Below are 15306 nucleotides of genomic sequence, written 5' to 3'. Positions count from 1 at the left end.
GGGAGGAGGGGGATGGGGCAGCAAGCTAACTGTTCAGAGAAGGCGGGTATTAGGAACTTTATTGTTTTTAAAACATTGTGTCTGTGCGAACTACTTAAAATATGAACAAGTATGCAGCATAATCTCACTTTTATTCAGGAAGTAGAGGACGTTTGTGACTGTGACTCCGGGCTCACTTGGCAGAAACACCCCCTGACCCTCCACCCCCTATCGCAAAATGTAATACCCGTGAAAAGGGTAGGTGAACACAGTGTTATATAGAACATAGTCCTGAGAGCACGATTGAAAATGAAAACTAGATATAGTGTATGGTATAAACTATGCACCAAAAAGTGTGATATAAGATGAACCGGGCGTGAAATATAATATGCAATACATTGTGCGCAATGACAGATTCATTGGAGAGCGCGAGATAGCACAGGCACTAGCGCGTGCTATGCAATATGCGCCTTGGAGTGTAATATGCACAGGGCAGTGTTGTGTAACCTAACTAGTCTCTAAAGTTGTAATATAAAATATGTGCTGGGGAGTGTAACGTTGCATATGCACTGTGACAAAGATATGGATCCCAGATTGTAATATGTATGGCATAGCACTGTGCGTTACAACATAGGCATCGAGGAAGGCACGTTAGATGGGGCAATATAACCCGTGCGAAGACAAGTGTGGCATGACATATTCACGGGGTGGTGTTACAGTGCACATGGGCTAGAGAGTGTCATAGCATATGCACTAGCTAGTGGAATACAACACAGAGGTGTGTGGCACTCGGCAGGCAATGGTGGGTGTAACACAGCATTGGGCTCTGTCAGGAGCGCGCTGTGACTCTCAAGTGATGTTCGTCCCTTTTCCAGAGAGTAAAATAAAAAGTATTACACATCCGGCAGTGGATGTGTGTTTGATTAACCGTGAAGGGGGTTTCTTGCATAGTTTTGGTCGAATTTTTGTCGAATCTCCTTTTAATGGCTTGGTGTGCATGTGTATTAAATGTGCCCGTCAATAGCTACCCATGTTTGTATAAATAAACGACAAGGGTGTCTACCGGGATTAGGCACGGTAGGGCATCAGACATGTCAGAGCTTCACTAGTGGTGTAAATACATTCCACGTGGATTCATTGCATGCATAGTCACCTTTAAATGAATATCGCGCAAATCGTCATGGTGATAGGTACGTACGGTTTGTCCAGCATGTCCTAGGTGTGTCTATAAATATATATTTTTTTTAAATAATAAAAAACAGTGGCCGGCCCTGGGGATTGGGGTCAAAAAAATATAATTAGGAGACAGGCCCTGAGGGATGGGGTCATCAGGGCCAATAAATTAGAATAAGAAGGGGAACCACACAGCCCCCCTTCTTAAAAAATTTAAATAAGTAAAAGACTGGCATTGTGCCGGAGGCCATGCCCCCTCCGTGCAGCACTCTGCAGACGCGCCCCCAACAGGCATCTCCAGTATGCGCCAGGGAGCTGCGCTGCAGACAGGTGTTCTGAGGCCAAGCCCCTTTTTACACCTCTCTGCAACGCAGCTCTGTGGCGCTTACTGGAGGTACCTAGTGGTCTAGTTTGACCCTAGGGACTTAATCTTTCAACTTAGAACAGCCACAGGGCGCGTTTACACAGTGGTGAAGGGAGGGGACGGGGCCTGAGGTGACGTGTGCAAACACGCACTATGGCACGTTTTAAATTGGGGATATAATTTCCCTTCAATACTGAGGGCCCCTGGGGGCTAACTAGCCCACCAAGTGCTTCCAGTAAGTGCCACTGAGCTGCATTGCAGAGAGGTGGTCCAGGCCGTGCCACTTTTTACACCTCTCTGCAACGCAGCTCTGTGGCACTTACTGGAGGTACCTAGTGGGCTAGTTGGACCCTAGGGACCCTCAGGATTCAAATGAACTTAATCTCCCAACTAAAAACGGACACAGGGCGTGTTTACACAGTGGTGAAGGGAGGGGACGGGGCCTGAGTTAACGTGTGCAAAAACGCCCTGTGGCCTGTTTTAAGAGGTAGTTTTAACCTCCATGCCCTATTATATAATAGGGGCTTACAGAGGAGGTCATGCTAATCACAGGGGGACCCCAACGCATAATGTTCCCTAGTGTATGTAGGTGTTTTCACTGTATTCTAAGTGTCTTTTAACATAGCACTGGCTCTAGGACTGGTAAGTCAGACTCAGTTACCACCAGTATCCGTCTGAAAAAGTTGAGGGTACAGGATGATTTTGCAACAAGGCTTCTTTCTGCTCTTCTTTTTGTTCTTTCTGCACGTTATCCTTCTTCCTGCACTTATCTTCGTATTTGAGGACTTCTGTTGCTTCTTTCTGCACTTCTTTTGTTTCTTTCTGTACATTTTTTCTTCTTTCTTCACATGTCCTATCTCTGTAGGCATAGTTAGAAATTAGCATTTTAAAAAACCTTTGAAATTCACAGAAAAAAACCATAGGTTTCAGGCACGTTATAGTTAGGAATTAGCATTTAAAAAACCTCAGAAATTCACTGAAAAAACCATAGGTTTCAGGGGTGTTATAGGCAGCTGGACTTTTCACTTGTACAAAACCATTGAAATTCCCCCGTTATAGTTAGTTCAGCTAACTATAACTCGCGCGCCCGCAATGCACTGCTGATGATGTCACATATTACATCACTCATGACATGGTCAGTGACATCACTCATGACTTCACTGATGACATCTCAAATGACATCACTGATGACATCACTGATGACATCATCCTTGTGATAGAGTGGCAGACCTCCTCTCACCCTAATATAACCTTTGATACACACATTCAAAAATAGAGACTAAAATTTTCAAAACAATGGACATACCAATACCAGTTACAACAACCTCTTCAGTAATTCTAAGATCCACATACACATCCACTCATTCACCAACAGTCCTATACAGTCACTCATACATGTACTCACTCATCATATGTATTCATACACCTATACATCCTGTTACACAATGCCACTCATCCATAGAGTTACTCACACACATAGTCACTCATGCTGATAAAGAATCAAACATACATTTACTTGCATATACAGTTATACACACACCACCACACTTACTTCTACGGAAACTTACACATACTTAGTCTTTTAAACAATCACTTATAGAAACACATACTTATTCATACAGGAACTCTTTCAATCTCTCACTCTCACATATACTCACATATATACACCAATAGTCACATATACTAGTTTAAAACATATGTAGTTACTCATAAAGACACTATTGAGACAGTCATTCCCTCACTAACACACCCATACGCACACTCATCCACCCATACAGTCCTGCACACATGCTGTGTTCAACACATACAAACAGTGAGTCACTCATTCATGCACCTATGCACTACGTAATACCCCCACCGAACCATGCAGACACTCAGACTGATACTCAAAAAACCAACTAATAACCTATATAGACACCCATGTAGCTACTCACCAACTCATGCAGCCACTTATACACAAAGTGAGAGACTGATACAGATATTTACATATTTAAACATTACTCACTAAGCCATGTATTCACTATGATAGACTTAATCAGTCAGTTACACAATCAATTTTTCAAAAACAAATCATCCATTTAGACACTTATATACCCATTTATTCTTCCATCGACCTTGAGATATACATATATAAAACATATTTATTTTTCAGAAAAACACACATTCACTGGATTATGTCATCAGTGATGTCATCACTGATGTCATTTGAGATGTCATCAGTGATGTCATGAGTGATGTCACTGACCATGTCATGAGTGATGTAATATGTGACGTCATCAGCAGTGCATTGCGGGCGCGCGAGTTATAGTTAGCTGAACTAACTATAACGGGGGAATTTCAATGGTTTTGTACAAGTGAAATGTCCAGCTAACTATAACACCCCTGAAACCTATGGTTTTTTCAGTGAATATATATATATATATATATATATATATATATATATATATATATATATATATATATATATATATATATTACCTACTGGCAGTCGCCAGCAGGTAGTTATAGTTAGGACCTATTTTCCATAGGAAATCCGCAACATTCTATTTGGAATAACTTTGGCGCCTGTTGATGAATCTTCGCAAAATTTTCAAAACTTTAGGCCAGCTCCGGTCCGCTCCTAACCTGAAAGTCTCGGGATGATTTGTGTAGCGGGGGCAGAGGAAAATATATATATATAAATGTGCAGGTGGGTTTAATGCAATATGTGGTTGAAAAAGATGCAAACGGCTTGTGATAAAATACCAAAATAGATGTGTCTGCCTTATTTGCATGATTTATAATCTAATTTACTGTGTCCTTGTAGAAGAAAAGGGGTATCCCGTCTGAGACTGCTCTATTCTGTCATTAACACCCTGTGACGATAGCATGGAAACCGAATGGTTAATTGAACAACACGTTTGGGAAGCAATAACCGTTAAAATGTCCACACAAATTAAAGAAATCAACCGGAAAACACAGACGTGCAATAAATATGTCTAATATGGACATCCTCCCTTGAGGCTCTTCAATGGTGAATAAATGTTGACACGCGTCATGGACGTCCTGGCGGAAGTTTCTCGCATTGCATAGGACTCAGCGACCGACATTGTTCCCACAGGAAAGAAATGCTCGCAGCCCCATTATACAGTCTGATGAGACGTCAGCCTTTCTGAGACATCGGATATACGTCAGTCCATTGAATAGCGCATGTCTGTGCTTTTCTGCTGGTGCTTCGGGCATCTCGAACAATGCACGGTGTCAGCCCAGAGCCACAAATTACACTGCTGGAAGCACGTCCGTGAACTGAAAAGATGATGGCGTCGCTATACGATTCTATGGCGAAGTTACCACAAACCAGGCTTTGTTTGCTAAAGTTATTTCCCTTTTCTATAAGTGCTCTAAGACGTCTTTTGGAAAACTGGCAGTTCGTAAAAAGCTCAGACGTAATTCCAGTGCATTGAATTATTGAAACAAACTGCAGTCGGAGTATTCATGTGAACATGTAAGAGTGTTGAATGGCGCAAGTGTCTTTTCCGACATCGCCATATACTATTTCCTATAATGACGCACATAGCGGTTTTACAAAGCAGCCCTGCAAAACACGGCATGATGTTTCTGTCCTAATAGTTTCACGACTGCACTAAAATCCTCCCCAGTATTGAAAAGCCAGCACCCGGAGCTTTCAACCTTTGTCACAACACATCTCGCATCCTGGCATTGGAGCATGTTCGTGTTGCATTGTTTATTAACGTCACATTTATGCACCCCTAGGGGCTTATTTACAAGCCCCTTGCGCCGCCGGTGCGTCGCTTCTAATATGGGATAAAGTGACGCCCTGGCGGCACAAGGGGCGTGTAAATAAGCCCCCAGTCTCTGCTCTGGACGATTTGCAGCTGGATAAAGTTTGTCAGTCCAGGACTGACCGAAAGCATGCCATTAAAGTGAATTCAGAAAGCACCACCTTGCATCACGTTTTCAAACCGACCTACATTTTTAGTAATTCTGAGAGTGGGTTACCAACGATGCCAGGCGCCCTATTGCAAACCAGGAAAATGCCCCTCAGGATAGATATAATTGGGGTCCAGTGAGGCTTTGCCACCTCAAGGCCTCGGTGCCACTGCTCCTGCTGCACCGTTGATAGCTACGCCTCAGATCGAACCTGACAACTGCCCGTTTCAGAAATTAGGGATCAATATTTTCTAAAACGTAATGTCCTCCACGAATGTACATTTATTTAATAGAGGGTGAGCAGGTGTGGCCCTTGAGCTGAAAGCGATCTGCAGTTCAAATACTGTAGGACCGAATCCGCCGTCCAACCTTTTGAGGCGGGTGAATTCAGCACGATTACATTGTATAATAGGAACAACTTTACTCAACTAAACAATGGCATCAATGCAACGTGAAGAAGCGCTGCATAAAAACAAATTATTACCGCTACTCATTTTAACCAAATCTGAGAGTTAACCTGAGCAGCTACTAATATTGGATAATAGTGTCTGGAAAATGCTATTAAGCACAAGCGCTCCTCTTGGGCTGACTTGTCAGTTTCTTCTGTGACAGATGCAATTACATTGTGTTGTATGCAGGTTGCACAAGAGCTGGGTCAAGCTGCAAGACACAGCAAGTATGAAACCGAACTGCACTGCTGTGCAGTGAACTGACAATATTGTAGCGGCGTGTGCATGCACAACAGCTGATTGCGACTCAATAGTGGTGCACACAGTGCACATGGATGCCGCCCGGCACATGCTGTAGTAGGTACGGAGAGCATTCCTCAATTCCTTCTCGAGCCGCTTCACCAATAGTGAGTGGAACTGACAGCGATTGTGAGAATGCGAAGAGCAAGTGCGCAGTCCAGAGAGGTAGGCGGGAGGAGACAAGAAAGTATCCTCATGTTGCAGAAACTAGTGATCCAGGAAACATATTCAGAATAAATCAGTTGTGCACCACTGAGGTCACATTGGATCTCATGTCTCAATTCTTTATGTAGCTAGAGCAAACCCATCAAAGAAGCCAAGCCAAGCTGCTCCGACTTGCGAACCTGTTCGGTCCCATAGACTTGCGAGCATCGTAGTGTCATCGCACAGTATGTCACTGACATAATGGCAATTATGCGGCATAGCTGTGGCTTGTGCTCAGGGAAGCAGAGTGGAGGCCAGAGGCATGGCTCGGGCCTGCAAGGAGTCAGAGGGCAGCCATGGGCGAGAGCTAGCTGAGCTCACGTTACAACTTCCAGCTGAACTAAATATGCCCTACACAATAATATAACAATGAGTATCTATTACTTCACCCCACCTCCCAAATAATTCCCACCCCTAATGTACCCACACCCACTTTATTTCTATGCACAGATTTCAATGAAACTTCTTGACTTAAGGCCCATATATTTTTGCTCCAGTCCTTATTGCTTCCATTTCCTTTACTGGCCTGCCTGCTCCAGGACCATAAGTACCTCTTGTTTCGCCTTCCCGCTCTGTGTCCCCCTACTCCCCAGTTCTTCCCTTTAGCTGATATCCAGATCTCTTTCTTGGGGCCATCACCACTTGCTTCCAGAGACAAATTTACAAGCAATAAAACCCACTGCCCAACCTCCTGCCGAAAAGCACCCGTCTACCAGGTTGGGCAGAGGGTCAATCTGCGTGGTGGGTGAATGGAGCCCGCTGACTCAGTGATGCAATGGCACAAGCATGGCATATGCACAGCTGTTGCATCACTGCGCCATGTCATGTTAACGCCTCCTTCTACCCATATCCCTGGGCAGGCACCCCCACTTCCGCCCATGGCATTCCCTGTAGCAATAAAGGCGTGGCTGGTCCAGCTCTTGAAATGATAGCCTCAGCTCCATGATAAAATATCGAGTTAAAAATGATTGAGACTCAAAAATATTGTCTCAAAAATATTGTGAACATTAACACCGTCTTCTTATACTTTTACTAGGATTAACATTAATATTGTTTCAAAAATATAGTGGAAGGGAATAGCGTAAAAAAACCTGGTAATATCCACTCCCCCTCCAAAGACACCACCAAGACCAACTTCCACAACAGCATGACAGATGTCGCCAACTGGACGAAGGTCAACTGTGTGAAGCTCAACATGGACAAGACAGGTACTGATTTTCGGAAATAGAAGCTCCCCATGGGACTCATTTTGGGGGTCCTAAGAATTTGAAGCTATTCCTACCCCCACAGACCACGCTAGAAACCTAGGCATCTATCTGGACAACAAGCTGAGCATGACAACTCAGGTCACTCTGTCTCCTCCTCCTGCTTCTTCATCCTCCGCATGCTTTGTAAGATATTCAAATGGCTACCCCAAAGCTTAAAACACACAATCACCCTGGCCTTTATGTCCAGCCTACTGGGCTATGGTCACATTCTCTTCACAGGGATCCCGGTTCACCTCCTCCGACTACTACAGACAATATAGAACGTCACAGCCAGACTTGTCCTGGATCTCCCTAGACAAACCCACATCACCCCCACCTCACAGAGCTCCACTGACTCCCTGTACAGAATGCCAGTTCAAGCTCCTGGCTCATGCATACAAGGCATTACACAACAGCAGTCATGCCTACTTGAACCACCACTGGAGCTTCCATCACCCCACCAGACACCTCCACTCCGCGTCACTTTCTCTAATCCTCGGCCCCCTGTATTCGATGCAGCAGATCCGGAGGTCAAGCCTCCTACCTAGCAGCAAAGACATGGAACAAGCTACCCTTTCATCTATGAACCTCTCCATCTCTTCCAGAGTTCTGAAAGTCCCAAAAGACTTGGACACTGCCAGTGCCTGGATAACCTCACACTCTACAAATCTACAAATTGATTGATTGATTGATTGAAGAATATCGATTTTATAATAATTTAAACTTCAAAGTGATATTTTTAAAATATTATTATAGTTTTAAACATAAAAAACTGTAAACTGCATAGCTTTAATATTTGCTTTTTCTAGATCTTTTGAAGACTCCCTGTGTCTGATGCAATTAACCTCAGGGAGTTGGGGAAAGTCACTGAGGCACCAGGAGCAGCCCTGGGCTCACAAAACCAGCCACCAGGGGTTCCAGCCCAATAGGGTAATGCCCTGTGGACTAAAAGGCCTGTTTAGCCCTGCTGCTCACCAAGAAAACTACATAGTGTAGGAAGGTGGATATCTGACTATGGTTACCCCCAACTTTTTGCCTAGTGTCTAGCTGGTTTTTCGACTTAGTTGGCCTGAGATCCTGCCATTCAGGGTCTCAGGCTGTCTGCTCTCTCTTTAAAATGGACTCCATGTACCCTAGGTACATTCCCAATTGGTAAGGATCACCTTATTGGACCCTGTACAGTGTGCCCTAGGTACCCAGGGCATAGGTGTACCCTAGGCCTCCCAGGGGCTGAAGCATGTATTATGCCACCCCTGGTCTGGCCTTCCAATCAGACACAACTGGCTGATCACTCAGCTGGGGCAAGGTCGTGAAATCACCCCTTGCTTAGATATAGTATGCCTATATCTACCCTTATATATAGACACATGTGTACGTATCAGTCACTCCTATGGCAGGCCTTAACAATCCTGGAGGCAGAGTGCTTGGTAACATGTGAGATGGTGCTCTAGTATGAGCTGAGCCTGTCTGCAGCTTTCGGAACCATGTCCTTATAGCTGTTCTATGATATAGCCTATCATATACTCTTAAAGTGCCTTATAATCTTAAACGGTTATGGTAACTATGGTTTGGCTGTATCAAAACATGTCGTGTAAGGTGTCTAACACTTTGGAATAATACCCCCATACCATTTCTGGTGATGAGGATATTATTCCTCCCTTCTAGAGGGAGAGACATTTTAAAATCCTACTTTGCTGTTTAACTCTAACCAAAGCCTCAGCATCACAAAATGGATGCTGCTGCCACAGACACAAGTCTGACCTCCTGTGATCCCGGCAAGGGAGGCTTGGACAATAGGTTTCCTGCTTGGGGAGGTGCAAGCACCTCCCCAGACAGACTTTAGTGTATTGGGGCAGGGAGGGCTGAAAGGAATGAGACATGCCTGGGGCACACAAGGTGTCCCATGCATAGTCCAGTTCAAACCGGTGCTGGGGCACTCCAGCCCCAGTCCTGGCGCGAAACTGGACAAAGGGAAGGGGGTGTAACCACCCCCCTCCCAGGTCCCACCCATAAGGCGTGACCTAGCAGGTAACCCAGCCCCCCAGATTAGTACAAGAGTGGTAGCTGGGCCCCAGGAGATTAGATTATCCTGAACCTGCAACTTGAACAGAAACTCTGGACCTTCGACATTCGACTAAAGAAGAAGACTGAAGAATCTCCCTTGTGGCCAAGGAGTGGCTACCCTGTGCAAACAGGCACCATCAAGAGACTACCCTTTGCTTTGCTAAAGTTCTACGAGGGACCGACTGCAGAGCCCGACCAGAGCCTTGACTTCCAGACTTCTCCGACCCTGATCCACATCCACAGCCGAGCTGAGATCCGTGTAGGCGACGAGAGACGTGGGACCGGCTACCTGGGAAAAGTGGCTAGTATCTTCAAGCGCAGCTTCTGAGGCACCCTCGAAGTTGTGCACCGGGGATTGAGAAGCCCCAACCCCAAGCACCATCTGCACCAAAGATCAGCCCCCCACACTCCACGAGTCCTGCGTGGGGCCCTTCTGCATTTTCCTGCTTGCCGCGTCTGTCCGGTTGCTTGCCCGCTGGCTAGTGGCCTTTGTGACGACGCATCCCGTAATCTTCAGTGCTGGTTTGGCTCCTCCAGACTGGCTCCTGCTCCTTTGAAAAAGAGAAGCACCCCAGACCTTCCTGGTCTGCACCAGAAGCAAGTCCTCCGTTCTTCGTGGGTTCCGCTTGCCAAGGCTTGGTGAGTCCTAGTCCAACTTCGACACCGCCGACAGCAAGAGCCTTCGTGGGACAGCTCGCCTCCTGGTCCTGGTTGTCCTCGACGTTCCCTGGTCCTCGTGGCTGCAGCGACAAGCTTCACCTTCACCTGCAATCTTCACGACATCGCCTGGTTCCTTCCTGGTTCCACGTGGTCACTGGCTAGTGACCCTGACTCTGTCCCTTCTACTTGCAGGTCTCCACTCTTCTTGATCCCAGCCTTGGGATCCACCGGACACTCTTCACTGACTGCCTGTCAGCAACTTTCCTTAAGGCATCCATAGAAGTCCACAACAAAACCCGACGCAAGTTCACACCTATGCACCCGCAGCCCGTGGGCTAGGTAACTTGGGTACTTCGGTGCTCACAAGGGTAGTGACTATCCTAGGGTCTAGTTTCCGAGTCTCGACTTTCTAGCTATACCAGAAGTGTCCTTAAACTGTTTATTTCTAAACTGTACTATTTCTATTGACTATATGCATTACGCGTGAGTGTTTCCACTCTGCACCTGAATCCCGTGGGCCTCCCACTTCCTAACTGTTGCTAGTGTAGTGTAGCCCCAGCGATTCCCTAGGCCTAGGCCTATTCTATTTCCGTGACAGTGGTCCTTATACCACTTACTTAGTATATGGTTTGCGTGGCCCCTAGGGCCTAACTGTATTACTTGCCTGTGTGACTTAATGTATGCTTAAATAAGACTGTGTTGTACTTACCTCTAATCTCATAAAGAGTGCTGAGGGTTTGACTAGAATAAATACACTTTATTTTATATATATATCTGTTGTGGCGTCCTTTCATTTGGTATTCAAGGGATTATATATGGTATCACAGCTGGCTTCACATGCCATTCAGAGTTTAGCCTAAGACTGCTCTTGTCCATGCTACCACTAGGATAGCTGGTCTATAAGGTTGACTTTACAACCAATCACCATAAGGGTATTTGGACTGATATAAGGTGTACACTAGAACTAGTGACATCATACATCAGGCCAACTTCTCACACATAGCAGTAGCCAACAATGTCTCTCTCTGTCCTCTGTCTCTGTCTTCAAAAGCCTTCGGAAATCAATATGGTGGTGGCTTGTGGATGCATAGCACCTAGGCATCTAGTCTAGCAGCGGCCTGCACAGGTAAGTGCAGTGGGGCGGGTATTCGACAGACGACCACGGGGGGAGGGGTAGGGGGGAATTAAATAAATAATTAATTTTCCCTCGTCATCGTCTATCGAAATCCCCCCACCCGGCCAAACTGCCCCACCGCTCCTACCTGCACGGGCTGCTGCTGATCTAGTCCCTGTGTCCCTTAGGTACAGTCCTTCATGTCAGGCTTGGGGTTCTACTCTAATAGGGTTCCACTCTGGAGGGATGATGACAGGTACCTATCATCCATACTGAGTATGGCAGGAACTCCTCAAGAAGATTCCAGTCTCACATGTGCTCCCATGCACATGGACATCCAGTCAGATGATAGCTCTACCTCCAACTCATCCAACAACTGATTATACATCATTATCTCCTGCATCATCTATTCTTACTGGAAGGGAAATCTCGTTAACTTTCTCCCAGGTCTCAAAACACGTGCCTTATCTACAATCTTCAAGCTTCAATGTGCATAATCGCATATGTATGAAAGGAACACAGCTCTCCACATTCATATACACAACCCTGATGAAACTTGAGAAGGGACTGTGGCACTAGATTTGGTCCGGGAAGATTCATTTGACTTAGGGCCTGATGTATAAAGCCATTTTACAGCCCCAAAAGCCTTCGTTTCACAAAATCACAGGGTTTGTGACATTTGAGGATGGTGCAAGTTTACTGCGTCCTTTCCAAACTGCCATTCCTTAAGGGCTGTATCGAAGTTTTGCAACAGTGATCAAGTCAAAAAACATTGACAAGTTAATGATTCCTGAATTGGGGTGGTAGCACATCGGCAGAAGGGAAGGAGTCTCATTGGGGGTTTCCCCCTATCTGAATATAACAAAATGTGTTAGAGATTAGGCAGTGCAGCTTAAAATGGGCTGCTTTAAAAAAAATCTTTATTAAAATGCATCTACTGACTTGGTAGTTTGCTGACCCCAGCACACCAAAATCCCTGTGACGGCATCCAGTCTTAGTGAGTTGCAAATCATGACCGCCCTCATAAATATTGATGAGGTAGGTCAGATTGTGGCCCACTATGAATCAAAAGTTTGTCAACTGACGTATTAGTAAATAGGCTGGTTCACAGAATTTTTTTTCATTTGCAAAAAGTCAGTGTACAGCTTGCGACCACTTGTTGCAAATTAAAATTTCGTACAGCAGTCCCTATGTATCAAAAGTAGTGAGATTAGTGGTGGAATATTGGCAGGGAAACAATGCAAATCTTGTACATTTTGCTGGCTTGTATCTGTCTAATATAAATTACAACCTCAGGGTGGTCTTCCCCCAAATGTTTTGCCTGCCTACCTCTTTTTTGCTGTCTCTTTTTATTAGCCATAGGTATTTGAGCACTTTACCATTGCTGACCAGTGCTAAAGTGCATGGGATTCTCCCCTAAATATGGTGGCATTGGTGTATAAATAACTTGCATATTTAGATTGCTTGGAAGTCCCTTATACAGTGAAATACCATATACCAAGGTGCTTGTAAATTAATGCTACTAGTGGGCCTGCAGCATTTATTGTGCCATCACACAAGCAGCCTTTCAAACCTGTCTCAGGCCTGCCATGGCAAGTGCTGTGTGTGCAGTTTACTGCCACTTCGACTTGCCATATAAAACCACTTTCCATGCCTTGAACTCCCCTTTTATTACACTTAGGTCAACCCTAAGGAAGGCCCAGGTGACCCATAAGGCAAGGAGAGTTCAAGTAAAAGGTAGGACATGTTCTGATAAGTTTTGTATGTCCTGGTAGTGACAAGCAGCAAAATTTGTTTTTCACTACTGCGAGGCCTACTCCTCTCATAGGCTAGCATTGGGAATTCCTTAATACAGTCTTAAGTTGTAATTCCTGATTAGAAAGGAGGGGGGATCATTCCTTGCACACTAAGCAGCGGGGCTTACCTGGCAAAGACCACTAGACCACCAGGCTGTGACGGGACGCTGACGCTGTGTGTTCCCCTCGCCGCCACTCTCCTTCGCTGGCCGCAGTGGGGGGGAACTACAGCTCCCGGCATCCTTTGCTTCCTCCCGGACCTCCTTCCGCCCAGTTCCGCGCCCGGAGGCGCTACATAAACAGAGGCTCCCTCGGTGGAGCGGGGGGATCATTCCTTGCACACTAAGCAGCGGGACTTACCTGGCAAAGACCACTAGACCACCAGGCTGTGACGGGACGCTGACGCTGTGTGTTCCCCTCGCCTCCACTCTACTTCGCTGGCCGCAGTGGGGGGGAACTACAGCTCCCGGCATCCTTTGCTTCCTCCCGGACCTCCTTCCGCCCAGTTCCGCGCCCGGAGGCGCTACATAAACAGAGGCTCCCTCGGTGGAGCGGGGGGTTCATTCCTTGCACACTAAGCAGCGGGACTTACCTGGCAAAGACCACTAGACCACCAGGCTGTGACGGGACGCTGACGCTGTGTGTTCCCCTCGCCACCACTCTCCTTCGCTGGCCGCAGTGGGGGGGAACTACAGCTCCCGGCATCCTTTGCTTCCTCCCGGACCTCCTTCCGCCCAGTTCCGCGCCCGGAGGCGCTACATAAACAGAGGCTCCCTCGGTGGAGCGGGGGGATCATTCCTTGCACACTAAGCAGCGGGACTTACCTGGCAAAGACCACTAGACCACCAGGCTGTGACGGGACGCTGATGCTGTGTGTTCCCCTCGCCGCCACTCTCCTTCGCTGGCCGCAGTGGGGGGGAACTACAGCTCCCGGCATCCTTTGCTTCCTCCCAGACCTCCTTCCGCCCAGTTCCGCACCCGGAGGCGCTACATAAACAGAGGCTCCCTCGGTGGAGCGGGGGGATCATTCCTTGCACACTAAGCAGCGGGACTTACCTGGCAAAGACCACTAGACCACCAGGCTGTGACGGGACGCTGACGCTGTGTGTTCCCCTTGCCGCCACTCCCCTTCGCTGGCCGCAGTGGGGGGGAACTACAGCTCCCGGCATCCTTTGCTTCCTCCCGGACCTCCTGAGGTTCTGGACTTTTAAGAGTCCAGAGGTGTCAGGGAAACAACACCCAAAGACCCCTGAGTTCCTCCTGTCTCGGTGCACAAATAAACAGAGACACGGGCTTCTCGATGGTGGCATCAAAGACCAAGGTTTATTTACTGCAGGGACACAGAAGTCATAGGAACCACACAGAGGCAGAATCTACGAGACTGTTCGAATTGCATTAAGTGGGTTGTTCCTTAAATACACGGAAAATGTCTTTAGGCAACATTACACGAATATTTCTCATGCCCAACCCGGTATCCCAAATAAACAGTAAATAGACATCAAACAATAATTAGTCGTAGGTTTTCGGTATTCGATCAGGTCCCCTTGTCAGTTTTCCATTCTTTACCCGATCCTCCCCATCATAAAAATCGTAACCTCCCCATTGTAAAAGCCCAGAAGGAGAGGAGCAGAGCCAGGTGCGAAGGATTGAAAAGTAGGATAAGAGGTGTTTATGGATCATAAACGGGCATGGCTACCGTCTTCGGCCTTTCAGTCAGGACAATGGACACGAGAACCAGTATAGCAGGACTGGCCTTAGGCAAGGGAGGCAGATTGATTCTGCCTAGTCATGCAGCGTCAGCCTTTCTCGGGGCTTGAGCTTACGTGTCCTTAACAAGGTGACTCTGTCGGGGTCATTGCCCGTTCATTGACTATGTGAGGGCAAGAAACAAAATGGATGCCGTAACTAAAATGGATGCCATGACTTTACAACAGAATGCCCTATTTCTCAGTGAATTCATGCTAGTTGCGTAGCGAAAACACTGTCATGTATGTAATGGATCATTTGCGGTTCATAGGTACCAAAA

Source organism: Triturus cristatus, chromosome 4_1 (assembly GCF_964204655.1).
Source record: "Triturus cristatus chromosome 4_1, aTriCri1.1, whole genome shotgun sequence".
In the NCBI taxonomy this organism is placed as follows: Eukaryota; Metazoa; Chordata; class Amphibia; order Caudata; family Salamandridae; genus Triturus; species Triturus cristatus.
Note: the sequence above shows the minus strand (reverse complement) of the source record.